Below are 21504 nucleotides of genomic sequence, written 5' to 3'. Positions count from 1 at the left end.
GATCCTGCCGCCTTCTCGACTGTTTTCCTGCTTGTGCATGCTGTGGGGGTAGTCTGCCTCCTCTCTGCACCAGAAGCTCCGAAGAAATCTCCCGTGGGTCGACGGAATCTTCCCCCTGCAACCGCAGGCACCAAAAAGCTGCATTACCGGTCCCTTGGGTCTCCTCTCAGCACGACGAGCGAGGTCCCTCGAATCCAGCGACACCGTCCAAGTGACCCCCACAGTCCAGTGACTCTTCAGCCCAAGTTTGGTGGAGGTAAGTCCTTGCCTCACCTCGCTGGGCTGCATTGCTGGGAACCGCGACTTTGCAAGCTACTCCGGCCCCTGTGCACTTCCGGCGGAAATCCTTCGTGCACAGCCAAGCCTGGGTCCACTGCACTCTAACCTGCATTGCACGACTTTCTAAGTTGGTCTCCGGCGACGTGGGACTCCTTTGTGCAACTTCGGCGAGCACCGTTTCACGCATCCTCGTAGTGCCTGTTTCTGGCACTTCTCCGGGTGCTACCTGCTTCAGTGAGGGCTCTTTGTCTTGCTCGACGTCCCCTCTCTCTGCAGGTCCAATTTACAACCTCCTGGTCCCTCCTGGGCCCCAGCAGCGTCCAAAAACGCCAAACGCACGATTTGCGTGTAGCAAGGCTTGTTGGCGTCCATCCGGCGGGAAAACACTTCTGCACGACTCTCCAAGGCGTGGGGGATCCATCCTCCAAAGGGGAAGTCTCTAGCCCTTGTCGTTCCTGCAGTATTCACAGTTCTTCAGTCTAGTAAGAGCTTCTTTGCACCAACCGCTGGCATTTCTTGGGCATCTGCCCATCTCCGAGTTGCTTGTGACTTTTGGACTTGGTCCCCTTGTTCCACAGGTACCCTCAGTCAGGAATCCATCGTTGTTGCATTGCTGATTTGTGTTTTCCTTGCATTTTCCCTCTAACACGACTATTTTGTCCTTAGGGGAACTTTAGTGCACTTTGCACTCACTTTTCAGGGTCTTGGGGAGGGTTATTTTGCTAACTCTCACTATTTTCTAATAGTCCCAGCGACCCTCTACAAGGTCACATAGGTTTGGGGTCCATTCGTGGTTCGCATTCCACTTCTGGAGTATATGGTTTGTGTTGCCCCTATCCCTATGTTTCCCCATTGCATCCTATTGTAACTATACATTGGTTGCACTGTTTTCTAAGACTATACTGCATATTTTTGCTATTGTGTATATATATCTTGTGTATATTTCCTATCCTCTCACTGAGGGTACACTCTAAGATACTTTGGCATATTGTCATAAAAATAAAGTACCTTTATTTTTAGTATAACTGTGTATTGTGTTTTCTTATGATATTGTGCATATGACACTAAGTGGTACTGTAGTAGCTTCACACGTCTCCTAGTTCAGCCTAAGCTGCTCTGCTAAGCTACCATTATCTATCAGCCTAAGCTGCTAGACACCCTCTACACTAATAAGGGATTCCTGGGCCTGGTGCAAGGTGTAAGTACCCCTTGGTACTCACTACAAGCCAGTCCAGCCTCCTACATTGGTTGTGCAGCGGTGGGATAAGTGCTTTGAGACTACTTACCACTCTTGTCATTGTACTTTTCATAAGAGAAAAATATACAAAACAAGGTCAGTGTATATACACATAGCCAAAAAGTTTTGCATTTCCTCTTTTCACTCTTTTCTAAGTGCTGAAAAGTACTTCTAAAACTTTCAAAAAGTTCTTAAAAGTTTAAAAAGTTTTTTCTGTCTTTCCAAAAAGTTCTGAAAACTTTTTTCTCTTTTTCTATCACTTTAACTCTCTCTAAAAAAAATGTCTGGCACAGGAAAAAATGTTGAACTGTCCAAACTTGCATATGATCACCTTAGCTGGAAAGGAGCAAGGAGTCTCTGCATAGAGAGAGGTTTGAGTCTAGGGAAGAATCCTTCTTTGGAATTGTTATTGAACATGCTTAGAGAACAAGATAAGGCCATAAGTGCCCAATCTGTTGAAAAAGTAGTAGTAGCTAATGGTTCTCAATCTGATCCAGGGACTCCCCAGGAGAAAGATTCAAGAAAGAAACTTCCTAGCCTGCCCATTACTAGACAGTCTAGCATAGTTGGTACTGAAGTAGAGTCACACCAAACAGATGGTGTTGTCTCACATCATAGCAAGAGTATTCCTTCTCACTACAGTAGAAGTGAAGTTCCTGTTAACCAAGCTGTTAGGGTGCCCTCTGTAAGGGACAGGTCTCCTTATGTCCATTCCCATCACACTTCTGTTTCTAGAAATGTCCCTCCCACTCACCCTGATGACAGAATGTTGGAAAGGGAGCTCAATAAGTTGAGAGTGGAGACTTCCAGACTGAAGCTTAAGAAGCAACAGCTGGATTTAGATAGACAATCTCTAGAGATTGAAAAGGAAAGACAGAAGCTGGGTTTAACTACCCATGGTGGCAGCAGCAGTATTCCCCATAGTCATCCTGTAAAAGAGCATGATTCCAGGAATCTGCACAAGATAGTTCCCCCTTACAAAGAGGGGGATGACATTAACAAGTGGTTTGCTGCACTTGAGAGGGCCTGTGCTGTACAGGATGTCCCTCAAAAGCAGTGGGCTGCTATCCTATGGCTATCATTTAGTGGAAAAGGTAGGGATAGGCTCCTTACTGTAAAAGAAAATGATGCTAATAATTTCCAAGTTCTTAAGAATGCACTCCTGGATGGTTATGGCTTAACCACTGAACAGTACAGGATAAAGTTCAGAGAGACCAAAAAGGAGTCTTCACAAGACTGGGTTGATTTAATTGACCAGGCAGTGAAGGCCTTGGAGGGGTGGTTACATGGCAGTAAAGTTACTGATTATGAAAGCCTGTATAACACAATCCTGAGAGAGCATATACTTAATAATTGTGTGTCTGATTTGTTGCACCAGTACCTGGTAGACTCTGATCTGACCTCTCCCCAAGAATTGGGAAAGAAGGCAGACAAATGGGTCAGAACAAGGGTGAACAGAAAAGTTCATACAGGGGGTGACAAAGATGGCAATAAGAAGAAAGATGGTGAAAAATCTCAAGATAAGCATGGGGATAAGGGTAAAACCAAAGATCCCACTTCAAATCTTAAACACTCTTCAGAGGGTGGGGATAAAACAAATTCTTCCTCTTCTTCCCAACCTGCACACATTAAAAAGCCTTGGTGCTTTGTGTGTAAAAACAGAGGCCATAGGCCAGGGGATAAGTCCTGTCCAGGTAAACCCCCTGAGCCTACCACCACTAATACATCAAGCTCTAGTGCCCCTAGCAGTAGTGGTACTAGTGGTGGGACTGCTGGCAACAGTCAAGCAAAGGGTGTAGTTGGGTTCACTTATGGGTCCATAGTGGAAACTGATGTAATCAGTCCCAAGACAGTTTCTGTCACACCTAGTGGCATTGGCCTTGCCACACTGGCTGCTTGTCCCCTTACAATGGATAAGTACAGGCAGACAGTTTCAATAAATGGTGTTGAGGCCTTGGCCTACAGGGACACAGGTGCCAGTTTCACTTTGGTGACTGAAAACCTAGTGCCTCCTGAACAACACATCATTGGACAACAGTATAAGATTATTGATGTCCATAACTCCACTAAGTTTCTTCCCTTAGCTATAATTCAGTTTAGTTGGGGTGGAGTTACTGGCCCTAAGCAGGTGGTGGTATCACCTAGCTTACCTGTAGACTGTCTCTTAGGTAATGACCTAGAGGCCTCAGGTTGGGCTGATGTAGAGTTTTATGCCCATGCAGCCATGCTGGGCATCCCTGAGGAATTGTTCCCTCTCATTTCAAGTGAAATGAAAAAGCAAAAGAGAGAAGGCCTGAAAACTCAGGATCCCTCTCCATCAACAGGTAAAAAGGGTATCACAGTATCCCCTAACCACCCTACCATTCAGGATACTATTCCTGTGGTGGGAGAAACCTCTCCTGGGGTGGCACCTGTTCCAAGGGAATCATCAGCTGGCATAGCTGGACTCCCTGAGGTAGAAGTATCTCTCTGTGGGATAACTAACATTGGTGACAAAAAGAGCACCATTTTAGTTAACATGGAGCATCCCTCCAACCCTCCCAGAGAAACTTTAGTGCAGAAACCCTGTACTGCCTCACAACACTTAGGACAGCATCCCTGCCCTAGTGTGGAGCTCATAGGACAGCATCCCTGCCCTGCTCCAACTCAAGAGAAACAGCATCCCTGTTCTCTCTTCCAGCCAAATGGACAAAGTTTTTGTCCAGCTATGGCTTTACTGAGACAGCATCCCTGTCTGGCATTTCCATCATTACAAATAGGTTCAGTGGATAATTCCCACTGCTCTAAACTAAAACTTACTGATAGAAACTCTGAAAATACATCTTCACATTGTTGGTTAGCTAAAAAACTTCAAACAGGGTGGTTTACATCCCCACAGGGAAGTAACCATATAGTGGATGATAAAGGGAGTAACCAGTCTATTGCAGAGCTACTCTCTACTTATCACCACTTAGACAATAAAGTCTCAACTGGCCAAGGTTAGCCTTATTGTCCTTCGTTTGGGGGGGGGGTTGTGTGAGAAGGTAGCCTCTTTCTAGCCTTGTTACCCCCACTTTTGGCCTGTTTGTGAGTGTATGTCAGGATGTTTGTCACTGTTTTCACTGTCTCACTGGGATCCTGATAGCCAGGCCTCAGTGCTCATAGTGAAAACACTATGTTTTCAGTATGGTTGCTATGTGTCACTGGGATCCTGCTGGTCAGGACCCCAGTGCTCATAGGTTTGTGGCCTATATGTATGTGTCACTGGGACCCTGTCACACAGGGCCCCAGTGCTCATAGGTGTGCATGTATATGTTCCCTGTGTGGTGCCTAACTGTCTCACTGAGGCTCTGCTAACCAGAACCTCAGTGGTCATGCTCTCTCATTACTTTCAAATTGTCACTAACAGGCTAGTGACCATTTTTACCAATTTACATTGGCTTACTGGAACACCCTTATAATTCCCTAGTATATGGTACTGAGGTACCCAGGGTATTGGGGTTCCAGGAGATCCCTATGGGCTGCAGCATTTCTTTTGCCACCCATAAGGAGCTCTGACAATTCTTACACAGGCCTGCCACTGCAGCCTGAGTGAAATAACGTCCACGTTATTTCACAGCCATTTTTACACTGCACTTAAGTAACTTATAAGTCACCTATATGTCTAACCTTTACCTGGTAAAGGTTAGGTGCAAAGTTACTTAGTGTGAGGGCACCCTGGCACTAGCCAAGGTGCCCCCACATTGTTCAGAGCCAATTCACTGAACTTTGTGAGTGCGGGGACACCATTACACGCGTGCACTACATATAGGTCACTACCTATATGTAGCTTCACCATGGTAACTCCGAATATGGCCATGTAACATGTCTATGATCATGGAATTGCCCCCTCTATGCCATCCTGGCATTGTTGGTGCAATTCCATGATCCCAGTGGTCTGTAGCACAGACCCTGGTACTGCCAGACTGCCCTTCCTGGGGTTTCACTGCAGCTGCTGCTGCTGCCAACCCCTCAGACAGGCAGCTGCCCTCCTGGGGTCCAGCCAGGCCTGGCCCAGGATGGCAGAACAAAGAACTTCCTCTGAGAGAGGGTGTGACACCCTCTCCCTTTGGAAAATGGTGTGAAGGCAGGGGAGGAGTAGCCTCCCCCAGCCTCTGGAAATGCTTTGTTGGGCACAGATGTGCCCAATTCTGCATAAGCCAGTCTACACCGGTTCAGGGACCCCTTAGCCCCTGCTCTGGACAAAGGAAAGGGGAGTGACCACTCCCCTGACCTGCACCTCCCCTGGGAGGTGTCCAGAGCTCCTCCAGTGTGCTCCAGACCTCTGCCATCTTGGAAACAGAGGTGCTGCTGGCACACTGGACTGCTCTGAGTGGCCAGTGCCACCAGGTGACATCAGAGACTCCTTGTGATAGGCTCCTTCAGGTGTTAGTAGCCTTTCCTCTCTCCTAGGTAGCCAAACCCTCTTTTCTGGCTATTTAGGGTCTCTGTCTCTGGGGAAACTTTAGATAACGAATGCATGAGCTCAGCCGAGTTCCTCTGCATCTCCCTCTTCACCTTCTGATAAGGAATCGACCGCTGACCGCGCTGGAAGCCTGCAAGCCTGCAACATAGTAGCAAAGACGAATACTGCAACTCTGTAACGCTGATCATGCCGCCTTCTCGACTGTTTTCCTGCTTGTGCATGCTGTGGGGGTAGTCTGCCTCCTCTCTGCACCAGAAGCTCCGAAGAAATCTCCCGTGGGTCGACGGAATCTTCCCCCTGCAACCGCAGGCACCAAAAAGCTGCATTACCGGTCCCTTGGGTCTCCTCTCAGCACGACGAGCGAGGTCCCTCGAATCCAGCGACACCGTCCAAGTGACCCCCACAGTCCAGTGACTCTTCAGCCCAAGTTTGGTGGAGGTAAGTCCTTGCCTCACCTCGCTGGGCTGCATTGCTGTGAACCGCGACTTTGCAAGCTACTCCGGCCCCTGTGCACTTCCGGCGGAAATCCTTCGTGCACAGCCAAGCCTGGGTCCACGGCACTCTAACCTGCATTGCACGACTTTCTAAGTTGGTCTCCGGCGACGTGGGACTCCTTTGTGCAACTTCGGCGAGCACCGTTTCACGCATCCTCGTAGTGCCTGTTTCTGGCACTTCTCCGGGTGCTACCTGCTTCAGTGAGGGCTCTTTGTCTTGCTCGACGTCCCCTCTCTCTGCAGGTCCAATTTACAACCTCCTGGTCCCTCCTGGGCCCCAGCAGCGTCCAAAAACGCCAAACGCACGATTTGCGTGTAGCAAGGCTTGTTGGCGTCCATCCGGCGGGAAAACACTTCTGCACGACTCTCCAAGGCGTGGGGGATCCATCCTCCAAAGGGGAAGTCTCTAGCCCTTGTCGTTCCTGCAGTATTCACAGTTCTTCAGTCTAGTAAGAGCTTCTTTGCACCAACCGCTGGCATTTCTTGGGCATCTGCCCATCTCCGAGTTGCTTGTGACTTTTGGACTTGGTCCCCTTGTTCCACAGGTACCCTCAGTCAGGAATCCATCGTTGTTGCATTGCTGATTTGTGTTTTCCTTGCATTTTCCCTCTAACACGACTATTTTGTCCTTAGGGGAACTTTAGTGCACTTTGCACTCACTTTTCAGGGTCTTGGGGAGGGTTATTTTGCTAACTCTCACTATTTTCTAATAGTCCCAGCGACCCTCTACAAGGTCACATAGGTTTGGGGTCCATTCGTGGTTCGCATTCCACTTCTGGAGTATATGGTTTGTGTTGCCCCTATCCCTATGTTTCCCCATTGCATCCTATTGTAACTATACATTGGTTGCACTGTTTTCTAAGACTATACTGCATATTTTTGCTATTGTGTATATATATCTTGTGTATATTTCCTATCCTCTCACTGAGGGTACACTCTAAGATACTTTGGCATATTGTCATAAAAATAAAGTACCTTTATTTTTAGTATAACTGTGTATTGTGTTTTCTTATGATATTGTGCATATGACACTAAGTGGTACTGTAGTAGCTTCACACGTCTCCTAGTTCAGCCTAAGCTGCTCTGCTAAGCTACCATTATCTATCAGCCTAAGCTGCTAGACACCCTCTACACTAATAAGGGATTCCTGGGCCTGGTGCAAGGTGTAAGTACCCCTTGGTACTCACTACAAGCCAGTCCAGCCTCCTACATTGGTTGTGCAGCGGTGGGATAAGTGCTTTGAGACTACTTACCACTCTTGTCATTGTACTTTTCATAAGAGAAAAATATACAAAACAAGGTCAGTGTATATACACATAGCCAAAAAGTTTTGCATTTCCTCTTTTCACTCTTTTCTAAGTGCTGAAAAGTACTTCTAAAACTTTCAAAAAGTTCTTAAAAGTTTAAAAAGTTTTTTCTGTCTTTCCAAAAAGTTCTGAAAACTTTTTTCTCTTTTTCTATCACTTTAACTCTCTCTAAAAAAAATGTCTGGCACAGGAAAAAATGTTGAACTGTCCAAACTTGCATATGATCACCTTAGCTGGAAAGGAGCAAGGAGTCTCTGCATAGAGAGAGGTTTGAGTCTAGGGAAGAATCCTTCTTTGGAATTGTTATTGAACATGCTTAGAGAACAAGATAAGGCCATAAGTGCCCAATCTGTTGAAAAAGTAGTAGTAGCTAATGGTTCTCAATCTGATCCAGGGACTCCCCAGGAGAAAGATTCAAGAAAGAAACTTCCTAGCCTGCCCATTACTAGACAGTCTAGCATAGTTGGTACTGAAGTAGAGTCACACCAAACAGATGGTGTTGTCTCACATCATAGCAAGAGTATTCCTTCTCACTACAGTAGAAGTGAAGTTCCTGTTAACCAAGCTGTTAGGGTGCCCTCTGTAAGGGACAGGTCTCCTTCTGTCCATTCCCATCACACTTCTGTTTCTAGAAATGTCCCTCCCACTCACCCTGATGACAGAATGTTGGAAAGGGAGCTCAATAAGTTGAGAGTGGAGACTTCCAGACTGAAGCTTAAGAAGCAACAGCTGGATTTAGATAGACAATCTCTAGAGATTGAAAAGGAAAGACAGAAGCTGGGTTTAACTACCCATGGTGGCAGCAGCAGTATTCCCCATAGTCATCCTGTAAAAGAGCATGATTCCAGGAATCTGCACAAGATAGTTCCCCCTTACAAAGAGGGGGATGACATTAACAAGTGGTTTGCTGCACTTGAGAGGGCCTGTGCTGTACAGGATGTCCCTCAAAAGCAGTGGGCTGCTATCCTATGGCTATCATTTAGTGGAAAAGGTAGGGATAGGCTCCTTACTGTAAAAGAAAATGATGCTAATAATTTCCAAGTTCTTAAGAATGCACTCCTGGATGGTTATGGCTTAACCACTGAACAGTACAGGATAAAGTTCAGAGAGACCAAAAAGGAGTCTTCACAAGACTGGGTTGATTTAATTGACCAGGCAGTGAAGGCCTTGGAGGGGTGGTTACATGGCAGTAAAGTTACTGATTATGAAAGCCTGTATAACACAATCCTGAGAGAGCATATACTTAATAATTGTGTGTCTGATTTGTTGCACCAGTACCTGGTAGACTCTGATCTGACCTCTCCCCAAGAATTGGGAAAGAAGGCAGACAAATGGGTCAGAACAAGGGTGAACAGAAAAGTTCATACAGGGGGTGACAAAGATGGCAATAAGAAGAAAGATGGTGAAAAATCTCAAGATAAGCATGGGGATAAGGGTAAAACCAAAGATCCCACTTCAAATCTTAAACACTCTTCAGAGGGTGGGGATAAAACAAATTCTTCCTCTTCTTCCCAACCTGCACACATTAAAAAGCCTTGGTGCTTTGTGTGTAAAAACAGAGGCCATAGGCCAGGGGATAAGTCCTGTCCAGGTAAACCCCCTGAGCCTACCACCACTAATACATCAAGCTCTAGTGCCCCTAGCAGTAGTGGTACTAGTGGTGGGACTGCTGGCAACAGTCAAGCAAAGGGTGTAGTTGGGTTCACTTATGGGTCCATAGTGGAAACTGATGTAATCAGTCCCAAGACAGTTTCTGTCACACCTAGTGGCATTGGCCTTGCCACACTGGCTGCTTGTCCCCTTACAATGGATAAGTACAGGCAGACAGTTTCAATAAATGGTGTTGAGGCCTTGGCCTACAGGGACACAGGTGCCAGTTTCACTTTGGTGACTGAAAACCTAGTGCCTCCTGAACAACACATCATTGGACAACAGTATAAGATTATTGATGTCCATAACTCCACTAAGTTTCTTCCCTTAGCTATAATTCAGTTTAGTTGGGGTGGAGTTACTGGCCCTAAGCAGGTGGTGGTATCACCTAGCTTACCTGTAGACTGTCTCTTAGGTAATGACCTAGAGGCCTCAGGTTGGGCTGATGTAGAGTTTTATGCCCATGCAGCCATGCTGGGCATCCCTGAGGAATTGTTCCCTCTCATTTCAAGTGAAATGAAAAAGCAAAAGAGAGAAGGCCTGAAAACTCAGGATCCCTCTCCATCAACAGGTAAAAAGGGTATCACAGTATCCCCTAACCACCCTACCATTCAGGATACTATTCCTGTGGTGGGAGAAACCTCTCCTGGGGTGGCACCTGTTCCAAGGGAATCATCAGCTGGCATAGCTGGACTCCCTGAGGTAGAAGTATCTCTCTGTGGGATAACTAACATTGGTGACAAAAAGAGCACCATTTTAGTTAACATGGAGCATCCCTCCAACCCTCCCAGAGAAACTTTAGTGCAGAAACCCTGTACTGCCTCACAACACTTAGGACAGCATCCCTGCCCTAGTGTGGAGCTCATAGGACAGCATCCCTGCCCTGCTTCAACTCAAGAGAAACAGCATCCCTGTTCTCTCTTCCAGCCAAATGGACAAAGTTTTTGTCCAGCTATGGCTTTACTGAGACAGCATCCCTGTCTGGCATTTCCATCATTACAAATAGGTTCAGTGGATAATTCCCACTGCTCTAAACTAAAACTTACTGATAGAAACTCTGAAAATACATCTTCACATTGTTGGTTAGCTAAAAAACTTCAAACAGGGTGGTTTACATCCCCACAGGGAAGTAACCATATAGTGGATGATAAAGGGAGTAACCAGTCTATTGCAGAGCTACTCTCTACTTATCACCACTTAGACAATAAAGTCTCAACTGGCCAAGGTTAGCCTTATTGTCCTTCGTTTGGGGGGGGGGTTGTGTGAGAAGGTAGCCTCTTTCTAGCCTTGTTACCCCCACTTTTGGCCTGTTTGTGAGTGTATGTCAGGATGTTTGTCACTGTTTTCACTGTCTCACTGGGATCCTGATAGCCAGGCCTCAGTGCTCATAGTGAAAACACTATGTTTTCAGTATGGTTGCTATGTGTCACTGGGATCCTGCTGGTCAGGACCCCAGTGCTCATAGGTTTGTGGCCTATATGTATGTGTCACTGGGACCCTGTCACACAGGGCCCCAGTGCTCATAGGTGTGCATGTATATGTTCCCTGTGTGGTGCCTAACTGTCTCACTGAGGCTCTGCTAACCAGAACCTCAGTGGTCATGCTCTCTCATTACTTTCAAATTGTCACTAACAGGCTAGTGACCATTTTTACCAATTTACATTGGCTTACTGGAACACCCTTATAATTCCCTAGTATATGGTACTGAGGTACCCAGGGTATTGGGGTTCCAGGAGATCCCTATGGGCTGCAGCATTTCTTTTGCCACCCATAAGGAGCTCTGACAATTCTTACACAGGCCTGCCACTGCAGCCTGAGTGAAATAACGTCCACGTTATTTCACAGCCATTTTTACACTGCACTTAAGTAACTTATAAGTCACCTATATGTCTAACCTTTACCTGGTAAAGGTTAGGTGCAAAGTTACTTAGTGTGAGGGCACCCTGGCACTAGCCAAGGTGCCCCCACATTGTTCAGAGCCAATTCACTGAACTTTGTGAGTGCGGGGACACCATTACACGCGTGCACTACATATAGGTCACTACCTATATGTAGCTTCACCATGGTAACTCCGAATATGGCCATGTAACATGTCTATGATCATGGAATTGCCCCCTCTATGCCATCCTGGCATTGTTGGTGCAATTCCATGATCCCAGTGGTCTGTAGCACAGACCCTGGTACTGCCAGACTGCCCTTCCTGGGGTTTCACTGCAGCTGCTGCTGCTGCCAACCCCTCAGACAGGCAGCTGCCCTCCTGGGGTCCAGCCAGGCCTGGCCCAGGATGGCAGAACAAAGAACTTCCTCTGAGAGAGGGTGTGACACCCTCTCCCTTTGGAAAATGGTGTGAAGGCAGGGGAGGAGTAGCCTCCCCCAGCCTCTGGAAATGCTTTGTTGGGCACAGATGTGCCCAATTCTGCATAAGCCAGTCTACACCGGTTCAGGGACCCCTTAGCCCCTGCTCTGGACAAAGGAAAGGGGAGTGACCACTCCCCTGACCTGCACCTCCCCTGGGAGGTGTCCAGAGCTCCTCCAGTGTGCTCCAGACCTCTGCCATCTTGGAAACAGAGGTGCTGCTGGCACACTGGACTGCTCTGAGTGGCCAGTGCCACCAGGTGACGTCAGAGACTCCTTGTGATAGGCTCCTTCAGGTGTTAGTAGCCTTTCCTCTCTCCTAGGTAGCCAAACCCTCTTTTCTGGCTATTTAGGGTCTCTGTCTCTGGGGAAACTTTAGATAACGAATGCATGAGCTCAGCCGAGTTCCTCTGCATCTCCCTCTTCACCTTCTGATAAGGAATCGACCGCTGACCGCGCTGGAAGCCTGCAAGCCTGCAACATAGTAGCAAAGACGACTACTGCAACTCTGTAACGCTGATCCTGCCGCCTTCTCGACTGTTTTCCTGCTTGTGCATGCTGTGGGGGTAGTCTGCCTCCTCTCTGCACCAGAAGCTCCGAAGAAATCTCCCGTGGGTCGACGGAATCTTCCCCCTGCAACCGCAGGCACCAAAAAGCTGCATTACCGGTCCCTTGGGTCTCCTCTCAGCACGACGAGCGAGGTCCCTCGAATCCAGCGACACCGTCCAAGTGACCCCCACAGTCCAGTGACTCTTCAGCCCAAGTTTGGTGGAGGTAAGTCCTTGCCTCACCTCGCTGGGCTGCATTGCTGGGAACCGCGACTTTGCAAGCTACTCCGGCCCCTGTGCACTTCCGGCGGAAATCCTTCGTGCACAGCCAAGCCTGGGTCCACGGCACTCTAACCTGCATTGCACGACTTTCTAAGTTGGTCTCCGGCGACGTGGGACTCCTTTGTGCACCTTCGGCGAGCACCGTTTCACGCATCCTCGTAGTGCCTGTTTCTGGCACTTCTCCGGGTGCTACCTGCTTCAGTGAGGGCTCTTTGTCTTGCTCGACATCCCCTCTCTCTGCAGGTCCAATTTGCGACCTCCTGGTCCCTCCTGGGCCCCAGCAGCGTCCAAAAACGCCAAACGCACGATTTGCGTGTAGCAAGGCTTGTTGGCGTCCATCCGGCGGGAAAACACTTCTGCACGACTCTCCAAGGCGTGGGGGATCCATCCTCCAAAGGGGAAGTCTCTAGCCCTTGTCGTTCCTGCAGTATTCACAGTTCTTCAGTCTAGTAAGAGCTTCTTTGCACCAACCGCTGGCATTTCTTGGGCATCTGCCCATCTCCGAGTTGCTTGTGACTTTTGGACTTGGTCCCCTTGTTCCACAGGTACCCTCAGTCAGGAATCCATCGTTGTTGCATTGCTGATTTGTGTTTTCCTTGCATTTTCCCTCTAACACGACTATTTTGTCCTTAGGGGAACTTTAGTGCACTTTGCACTCACTTTTCAGGGTCTTGGGGAGGGTTATTTTGCTAACTCTCACTATTTTCTAATAGTCCCAGCGACCCTCTACAAGGTCACATAGGTTTGGGGTCCATTCGTGGTTCGCATTCCACTTCTGGAGTATATGGTTTGTGTTGCCCCTATCCCTATGTTTCCCCATTGCATCCTATTGTAACTATACATTGGTTGCACTGTTTTCTAAGACTATACTGCATATTTTTGCTATTGTGTATATATATCTTGTGTATATTTCCTATCCTCTCACTGAGGGTACACTCTAAGATACTTTGGCATATTGTCATAAAAATAAAGTACCTTTATTTTTAGTATAACTGTGTATTGTGTTTTCTTATGATATTGTGCATATGACACTAAGTGGTACTGTAGTAGCTTCACACGTCTCCTAGTCCAGCCTAAGCTGCTCTGCTAAGCTACCATTATCTATCAGCCTAAGCTGCTAGACACCCTCTACACTAATAAGGGATTCCTGGGCCTGGTGCAAGGTGTAAGTACCCCTTGGTACTCACTACAAGCCAGTCCAGCCTCCTACACCACCTCTGTAGAGTGCCAAGTACAGGTATACATGCCCCTGTGTCATCTATGTGTGCAGATGTCCACCATAGCCATGTAGGCCATATCCCAGGAACTGCATCTGTAGAGCCCAAGAGCGCAGCGTAGTGCAGGGGGCTGCTGTGTCTGTATTGTCCGCCAACGGTAGCGGTAAGCCATGCACTCAACCTGTCTTTCTTCTGTTTCCCCACCCCTTTTTGTGCTCTCCCTGTTCTTCTGTGCATCAGCATCATCAGGCGGAGGTACAGTGGCACCGGAGCACGAGAGGGCTGCATCCCACATGGTCATGGAGGGCCACACCACGGACTCTGAATACACCAGTGGGACGGAGGGCGAGGGGAGCTTCACGGCGGTCACCGGTTCAGCAACCAGTGACACAGACTCGTCCTCCGATGGGAGCTCCCTTGTGGTGGCGGCACCATCTCTGCCCCCCACTTCTACAGGTACAGCCGCCACCCCCCCTACCAGCACCGCCCTCCCAGCAGCCCCTCATCCTTCGCCCCGTGCCCGCTCATCCAGGAGGGTGGGCATCACCTTCACCCCAGGCACCTCAGCCCCTGCCCCTGTCACCCCTGCTGCCCTCAGTGAGGAGGCCATTGACCTCCTCAGGTCACTCACTGTTGGGCAGTCTACCATTGTGAATGCCATCCAGGGTGTAGAAAGGGAGTTGCAACACACTAATGCATTCCTGGAGGGCATTCATTCTGGTCAGGCTGCCCATCATCGAACCCTGCAATCTCTGTCCTCAGCACTGATGGCAGCCATTGTCCCTGTGTCTAGCCTCCCCCCTCCAACTTCCTCCACCCAGACCCAATCCCCTGTACCTCAGCCTATCCCAAGCACACCATCAGACCAGCCTGCACACACGTCAACACACAAGGGCAGCTCAGGCAAACATAGGCTCCACACATCCCACAGGCACTCACACAAGCATCACCCACGTACAGACATAGCAACATCCACTGCCTCCACTGTGTCCCCCTCCTCGACGTCTCCCTCCTCCCTCCCAGTCTCGTCTACACTCTCACCTGCATGCACTACCACTACACAAACTAGGCCTCGCACCAGAACACCCAGCACCACACCCCGCTCACCTGCACTCACCACCCCCACTACCATATACACGTCCCCTGTGTCCTCTCCCAGTGCGTCTGTGACGCCCCCTCCCAAAGTACACAAACGCGGGCACACACACACCCAACATCCATCCACCTCACGACAGCCTCCAGAACATGCACCTGCACCCAAATCATCAAAAGTTACACCTCCTACAACCACCTCCTCTTCCTCCACTCCCAGACCCCCTCCAGCTACCCGTCCCAGTGTTCCTCAGAAACTTTTCCTGAGCAACGTTAACCTCTTCCCCACCACCCCCCCTCCAATTCATAGGTCCCGTAGTAGCACCTCAGCCAAAAAAAGTCCGGTACCAGTGGTGCCTGTTAGAGGTATGTGGAGTGCACCGGGCACCAGGGCAGCCAGTGTGACACGGAGCCAAAGCACAGCCAGTACCCCCCCTGTGAAGCACCAGAAGGTGGACAGTGCCCGACGGGAGAGGGTGAAGACTCCTGCCGGCAAAGCCGCTCACAAGGGTCCCGGGGGGAGTGTCGAGTCAGCTGTGACTCCTCCCAAGGTGGGGAAGGGGCAGAAGAAATCACCAAAGTCTGGGAAGAGCAGCACGGCGGAGAAGGCCGCCATCATCCCTGCTGCCCAGGACGCCACCGCCAGCCCCATCGTCAGTGGTCCGGAGACCACCACCAGAGTCAGTGCCCAGGAGGGCAGCACAATCGTCACTGGTCAGGAGACCACCGCCACAGTCAGTGCCCAGGAGGGCAGCACAATCGTCACTGGTCCGGAGACCACCGCCACAGTCAGTGCCCAGGAGGGCAGCACAATCGTCACTGGTCCGGAGACCACCGCCAGAGTCAGTGCCCAGGAGGGCAGCAGAATCGTCACTGGTCCGGAGACCACCGCCAGAGTCAATGCCCAGGAGAACAGCACAATCGTCGCTGGTGAGGAGACCACCGCCAGAGTCAGTGCCCAGGAGGGCCCCGGCAACCACAGCCCCGCTGGGCAATGAGGGACCGCCATGGCACACACCGCTGCACAGGTCAGAGACAGCAAAGTCAAGCCCCGCTGAACAGGGCAAAGACCGCCATGGCAAGCACCGCTGAACAGGTCAAAGACCGCCATGGCAAGCACCGCTGAACAGGGCAAAGACCGCCATGGCAAGCACCGCTGAACAGGGCAAGCACTGCTGAATAGGGCAAGCACAGCTGAACAGGGCAAAGACAGCCATGTCAAGCACCGCTGAACAGGGCAAAGACCGCCATGGCAAGCACCGCTGAACAGGGAAAAGACCGCCATGGCAAGCACCGCTGAACGGGGCAAAGACCGCCATGGCAAGCATCGTTAGCCCATGTGCTGCAGGGGCAGTGACGGAACTGGGACCGTCACGGGGAGAGTGATGCACTCTGGGCACCAGTCCCCCTCCAGAACCAGTGGAGAGCAGCATCCACTACCTTAGTCCTTAACAGGATGAAGCACTCTGGGCACCAGTCCCCCTCCAGAACCAGTGGAGAACAGCATCCACTACCTCAGTCCTTAACAGGATGAAGCACTCTGGGCACCAGTCCCCCTCCAGAACCAGTGGAGACTGTTATCCACTTGAGAGTCTGTGGCTTTGCACTCCCCAGGATGGTACAGTGGGCAAACCACCCACTGCAAAGACTTGTGAGACTGTGGCTTTGCACTCCCCAGGATGGTACAGTGGGCAAACCACCCACTGCAAAGACTTGTGAGACTGTGGCTTTGCATTCCCCAGGATGGTACCGTGGGCAAACCACCCACTGCAAAGACTTGTGAGACTGTGGCTTTGCACTCCCCAGGATACATCAATGGGCATGGAGCCCCGTCGTGGATCTGGCGTGGTGCTGTCATCCGGCTGAGGTGCCCCTCCTTCCCTTCCCCCTGAGGTGCCTGTTGTATTTCGATCTGATGCCCCTGCTGTGTTCTCTCCGTTTCTGGACAGGTATCGTGTGTGGGCCTCGCTCATGCATTTTGGGCCCAGTGGTCCAAGGACATTGAATGGTGCATACCTGCACTACTAATCGTGATGTATATTTTTGGAATGTGTATATATTTCTGTATATATTAGCTTACTGTATTTTGATACATTACAATGGTTGTACTCATTTCCTTTTGTCTTTGCATTCTTCCGGGGGGGTTATGGGTTGTTACTGTGATGTTTGGAAATGCATTGGTGAGTGTGTTGTAGTGTGCAAGGGTCAGGGTGGGAGTGGGGGTGTTGCGTGTGTGTGTCCCTGACTTTTGCCTCCCCTATGTCGTAGGTGCAGTACTCACCGTTGTCTTCGGCGCCGGCATTGCTGATGTTCGTAGAGGAGCAGGAACACTATCGCAGGGAGTATTTGGAGTTCTGGCTCCATGGTGCCCTCCTTCCTCATGGAGTGTGTTAAGGTGAGCGTTTTCCCTTTGAAATGGCTGTTTCCGCCGTGTTTTTATCCACGGTGAATCCGCCCCGGAAAAGGTGGCGGATTGGCCTGTTGTAATACTGTGGGCGGTACTTTGTCTTCCGCCTGTCTGTTGGCGGTGACCGCCGCGCTGCTTGTCTGTACCGCCGTGGCGGTCGGACTGTTAAAGTGGCTGTCTATGTTGCCGGTTTCCTCCACGGTCATAATTCCCTTTTTTTTCCTGACGGCCTGTTTGCGGTATTACCGCCGCTTTAACACCGTCCGCCAGGGTTGTAATGACCCCCTAAATCTCGTTTCTGCGCTCTTCATATCTGTTTCTAGATTCCCTCATGTTGTGAATTTGTTGACCATGAGGATTTTACTGCTCATAAAATTGGGGTCCGAGATAATCCATTTTATCCTTAGCAGCTGAGAATAAGGAAGCTGTATTTTTAACAAGGGCTGGTGAAAACTACTGTCATAGACCCCCCTCTACACCTGCACCAAAACATAGAACAGGACTCATTGCTCTAGTCCCCGCCAGTCACAGACCCTTTTCTACACATGCACCAAAGCACACACTTGAACTCCTTGCTCCAGTCCATCCTATTATTGTTAATAATAATAATAATAATAATAAGAAGAAGAAGAAGAAGAAGAAGAATATTGGTGTTCTTCTCATTAATATTGTTAGAAGTAGTATTGGTATTATTATCATTAGTAGTCGTAGTAGTAGTATCTTTATTATTGTTTTGATTATTATTAGTGTTATTATTTATAGTATTATTAGCATTACTGATAATAATATTAGTAGTAGCAGTATCCTCAATAATATTATTAGTAGTACTAGTAGTAATAATAGTATCACCAATATTATTTTTATTATTGTTATTGTAGTTGTTCTTATCATTATTGTTATTCTTATTAGTAGTAGCAGTATTGTTATTGTTATCATTATTATTATCTTTTTTGTTATTATAACTAGTTGTAGTAGCACTATCGTTATTGTTATTGTTGTTATTGCTACTATTATTATTATTGCCATTATTGTTATTATGATTATTTATTAGCAGTCGTATTGATAGTGTTGCTACTATTAATATTGTTATTATTATCATTATCATTATGTATATAATTATTTTTGTTATTATTAGTGTTAGTATCATTATTGTTAATATCCTTACTGTTATTCCTATTATTTACATCATTATTGTTGTTGTTAGTATATTTGTATGATTGTTTCTATCATTAGTATATTATTATTATTGTGTCCATATTATTATTATTGTTATTATTATCATTATTATTATCATATATTATTAGTAGTGGTGTTATTGTTTTTACCATTATTAATATTTTTATTATTATAATAGTATAATTGTTATCATTATTATTAGCATTATTGTTATTATAATTATTACTGTTATGGTTATAATTATTAGCATTATTATTATTAGTGGTGGCAGTATTAATATTATTGTTAATAGTAGAATTATTAGTATTAGAATTGGTATTATTTGTATTATTATTAATAATATAAATCATAACAATAATAATAACAATAATAATAATAATAGTATAATTATTGTTGTTATTCAGATTATTGTTATTGTTAGTAGTATTATTCATAGTAGTGGTAGTAGTATCATTATTAATACAGCTATTACTATTATTATTAGTATTATTATTGTTATTATTTTTATCAAGTAGTAGTACCATTGTTATTATTGTTATTAATATTACCAGTAGTAGTATCATTATTGTTATGTATTATTATCGGCATTGGCATTATTATTATTATGATTAATTATTATTATTATTATTTTCATTATCATTACTAGCAGTAGTAGTATTGTTGTTGTTGATATTGGGAATTGAACTGCAACTGAGATTGAAATGTGTCCTGCACAGAGTGCACCCGAAGCCTCATAGGAGTAATCAGAAGGGATCTCATGGGCATTGTGCCAGGCACTCTCATTAGTTTAATTGTCCTTGAGCTTTGGGTCCTGCTTTACTCTCATTACTCCCTGGATGTCTCTCCTGTGAAGCCCCATGAAGGAATGGGAAGGAGTGTCCCCTGGTAAAATCCTGTGTATTTAAAAACCCTGGTGTGTTAGGGTTGAGGGCAGAGTGGCAGCCCTCCCTGGCATGGGCACTGCATTCCTGTGCAGTGGGATGTCCTTGCAGAGGAGAGAAGTGTAGCCCTCCCTGGCATGGGCACAGCATTCATGTCTGCAGTGGAGTGTCCTTAAAGACGAGAGAAGGCCAGCCCCCCTGGTATGGGCACCGCTTGGGAGCCCGTGGCAGTCTGTGAGTGCAGCCCCCTTGGTATGGGCACCGCATTGGAGCCCGCAGCGGTCTGTGAGTGCAGCCCCCTTGGTATGGGCACTGCTTGGGAGCCCGCAGCGGTGTGTGAGTGCAGCCCCCCTGGTATGGGCACTGCTTGGGAGCCTGCAGCGGTCTGTGAGTGCAGCACCCCTGGTATGGGCACTGCTTGGGAGCCCGCAGCGGTGTGTGAGTGCAGCCCCCCTGGTATGGGCACCGCTTGGGAGCCCGTGGCGGTCTGTGAGTGCAGCCCCCCTGGTATGGGCACCGCATGGGAGCCCGCAGCGGTCTGTGAGTGCAGCCCCCCTGGTATGGGCACCGCTTGGGAGCCCGTGGCAGTCTGTGAGTGCAGCCCCCCTGGTATGGGCACCGCATGGGAGCCCGCAGCGGTCTGTGAGTGCAGGCCCCTTGGTATGGGCACTGCTTGGGAGCCCGCAGCGGTGTGTGAGTGCAGCCCCCCTGGTATGGGCACTGCTTGGGAGCCTGCAGCGGTCTGTGAGTGCAGCACCCCTGGTATGGGCACTGCTTGGGAGCCTGCAGTGGTCTTTGAGTGCAGCCCCCCTGGTATGGGCACTGCTTGGGAGCCCGCAGCGGTCTGTGACTGCTGAGAGGAGAAAAGTACTGGCACTACTTTAGTTGTTGCTGTGGTGTGGCTGACAAGAGCAGGGGGACAGCCCTTCATTGCATGTCATCTGCTTTTCTGGATGCAGTGGTGTTTTGGGGTAACTTCAGTTGGCACCATGATTGCCAAGGTGTCTGTCATTATGGAGCCTGAAGAGATGCCATGAAGCACTTTACAAGAAAGGAGTTGTTGTAACAGATGTACCACCTGGAAGGTAAGGATGAAACAAGTACAGATCCTAATCTGTGAATCTTTGTCACCAAAAGAAGTGCAAATACAGATCAATTGATAGATTTTTGTAAATCCATACCAAGGGAAATTAAAAGCAAATTAATGAAAATAGTCCTGCTCGCCTTGGTGTGTTGATAATTCATAGATTTTGATTAATTATTTTGAATTTACAACAATGCTGAAATATTGACCCCCTTTATGAAATTTCCCCATCATAGCCGCTGCTGCAGGAGCATATCTTAAAGTATGTGGCATTATACTGAAATTATGCACTATAATCAATACCAATCTGCCTTTTTCCTCAAGTCCAGATGTTGTTTTACAAAACTACTTTGTTTAACTTTACTCTCAGACTTTCACTACACTTCCTTCTGATAAAAAGTGAATGTGCACATGAGTTTTTTTTCTTATTTTCCATCTGGACTACTGTAACTGAATCTATCTAAGCCTTCCTTGGAGCCTGTGTGATACAGAGCTCTCATATTTTTTTACCTGTTTAGGAGTGAGAACTTCTTACCAGTGGGTAACTCTCTGGGGGCCACTGTGGAAAAGTTATTTGGAAGTACTAGTAAGGTCTCCCAAAATTTCCTTTCAAACTAATTTATGGTCCATAAAGAACATTTCCTACTTCTGATTGAAAAAAGGTGTTAACGTGTTAAGAGATTCAGTTTCAAAGTTCCCATATTAATGAAACTTTAATATTTATTAATGCCCTTATTGTGTATTTCCAGTTATCAGATAACCTTTAAGATAAAGGGGGTTATCACAACTTTGGAGGAGGTGTTAATCCGTCCCAAAAGTGATGGTAAAGTGACGGATATACCACCAGGCGGTATTACGAGTCCATTATATCCTCCTGTTTGCAGCAGTGGGTGCTCTGCCTGTCAAAGACCCTCAGGGTCCGCACCTCCTTGGCGATGGCACACCAAATACCCTTTTTCTGATTGGCGCTGACCTGCAGAAAAAGATACAGCAGAAAAGGTATTATTCATACCGTCCGGACTGTCATACTCATGGCCCAACATATCCCTCC

This window comes from Pleurodeles waltl, chromosome 5 (genome assembly GCF_031143425.1).
Source record: "Pleurodeles waltl isolate 20211129_DDA chromosome 5, aPleWal1.hap1.20221129, whole genome shotgun sequence".
Classification (NCBI taxonomy): domain Eukaryota; kingdom Metazoa; phylum Chordata; class Amphibia; order Caudata; family Salamandridae; genus Pleurodeles; species Pleurodeles waltl.
Note: the sequence above shows the minus strand (reverse complement) of the source record.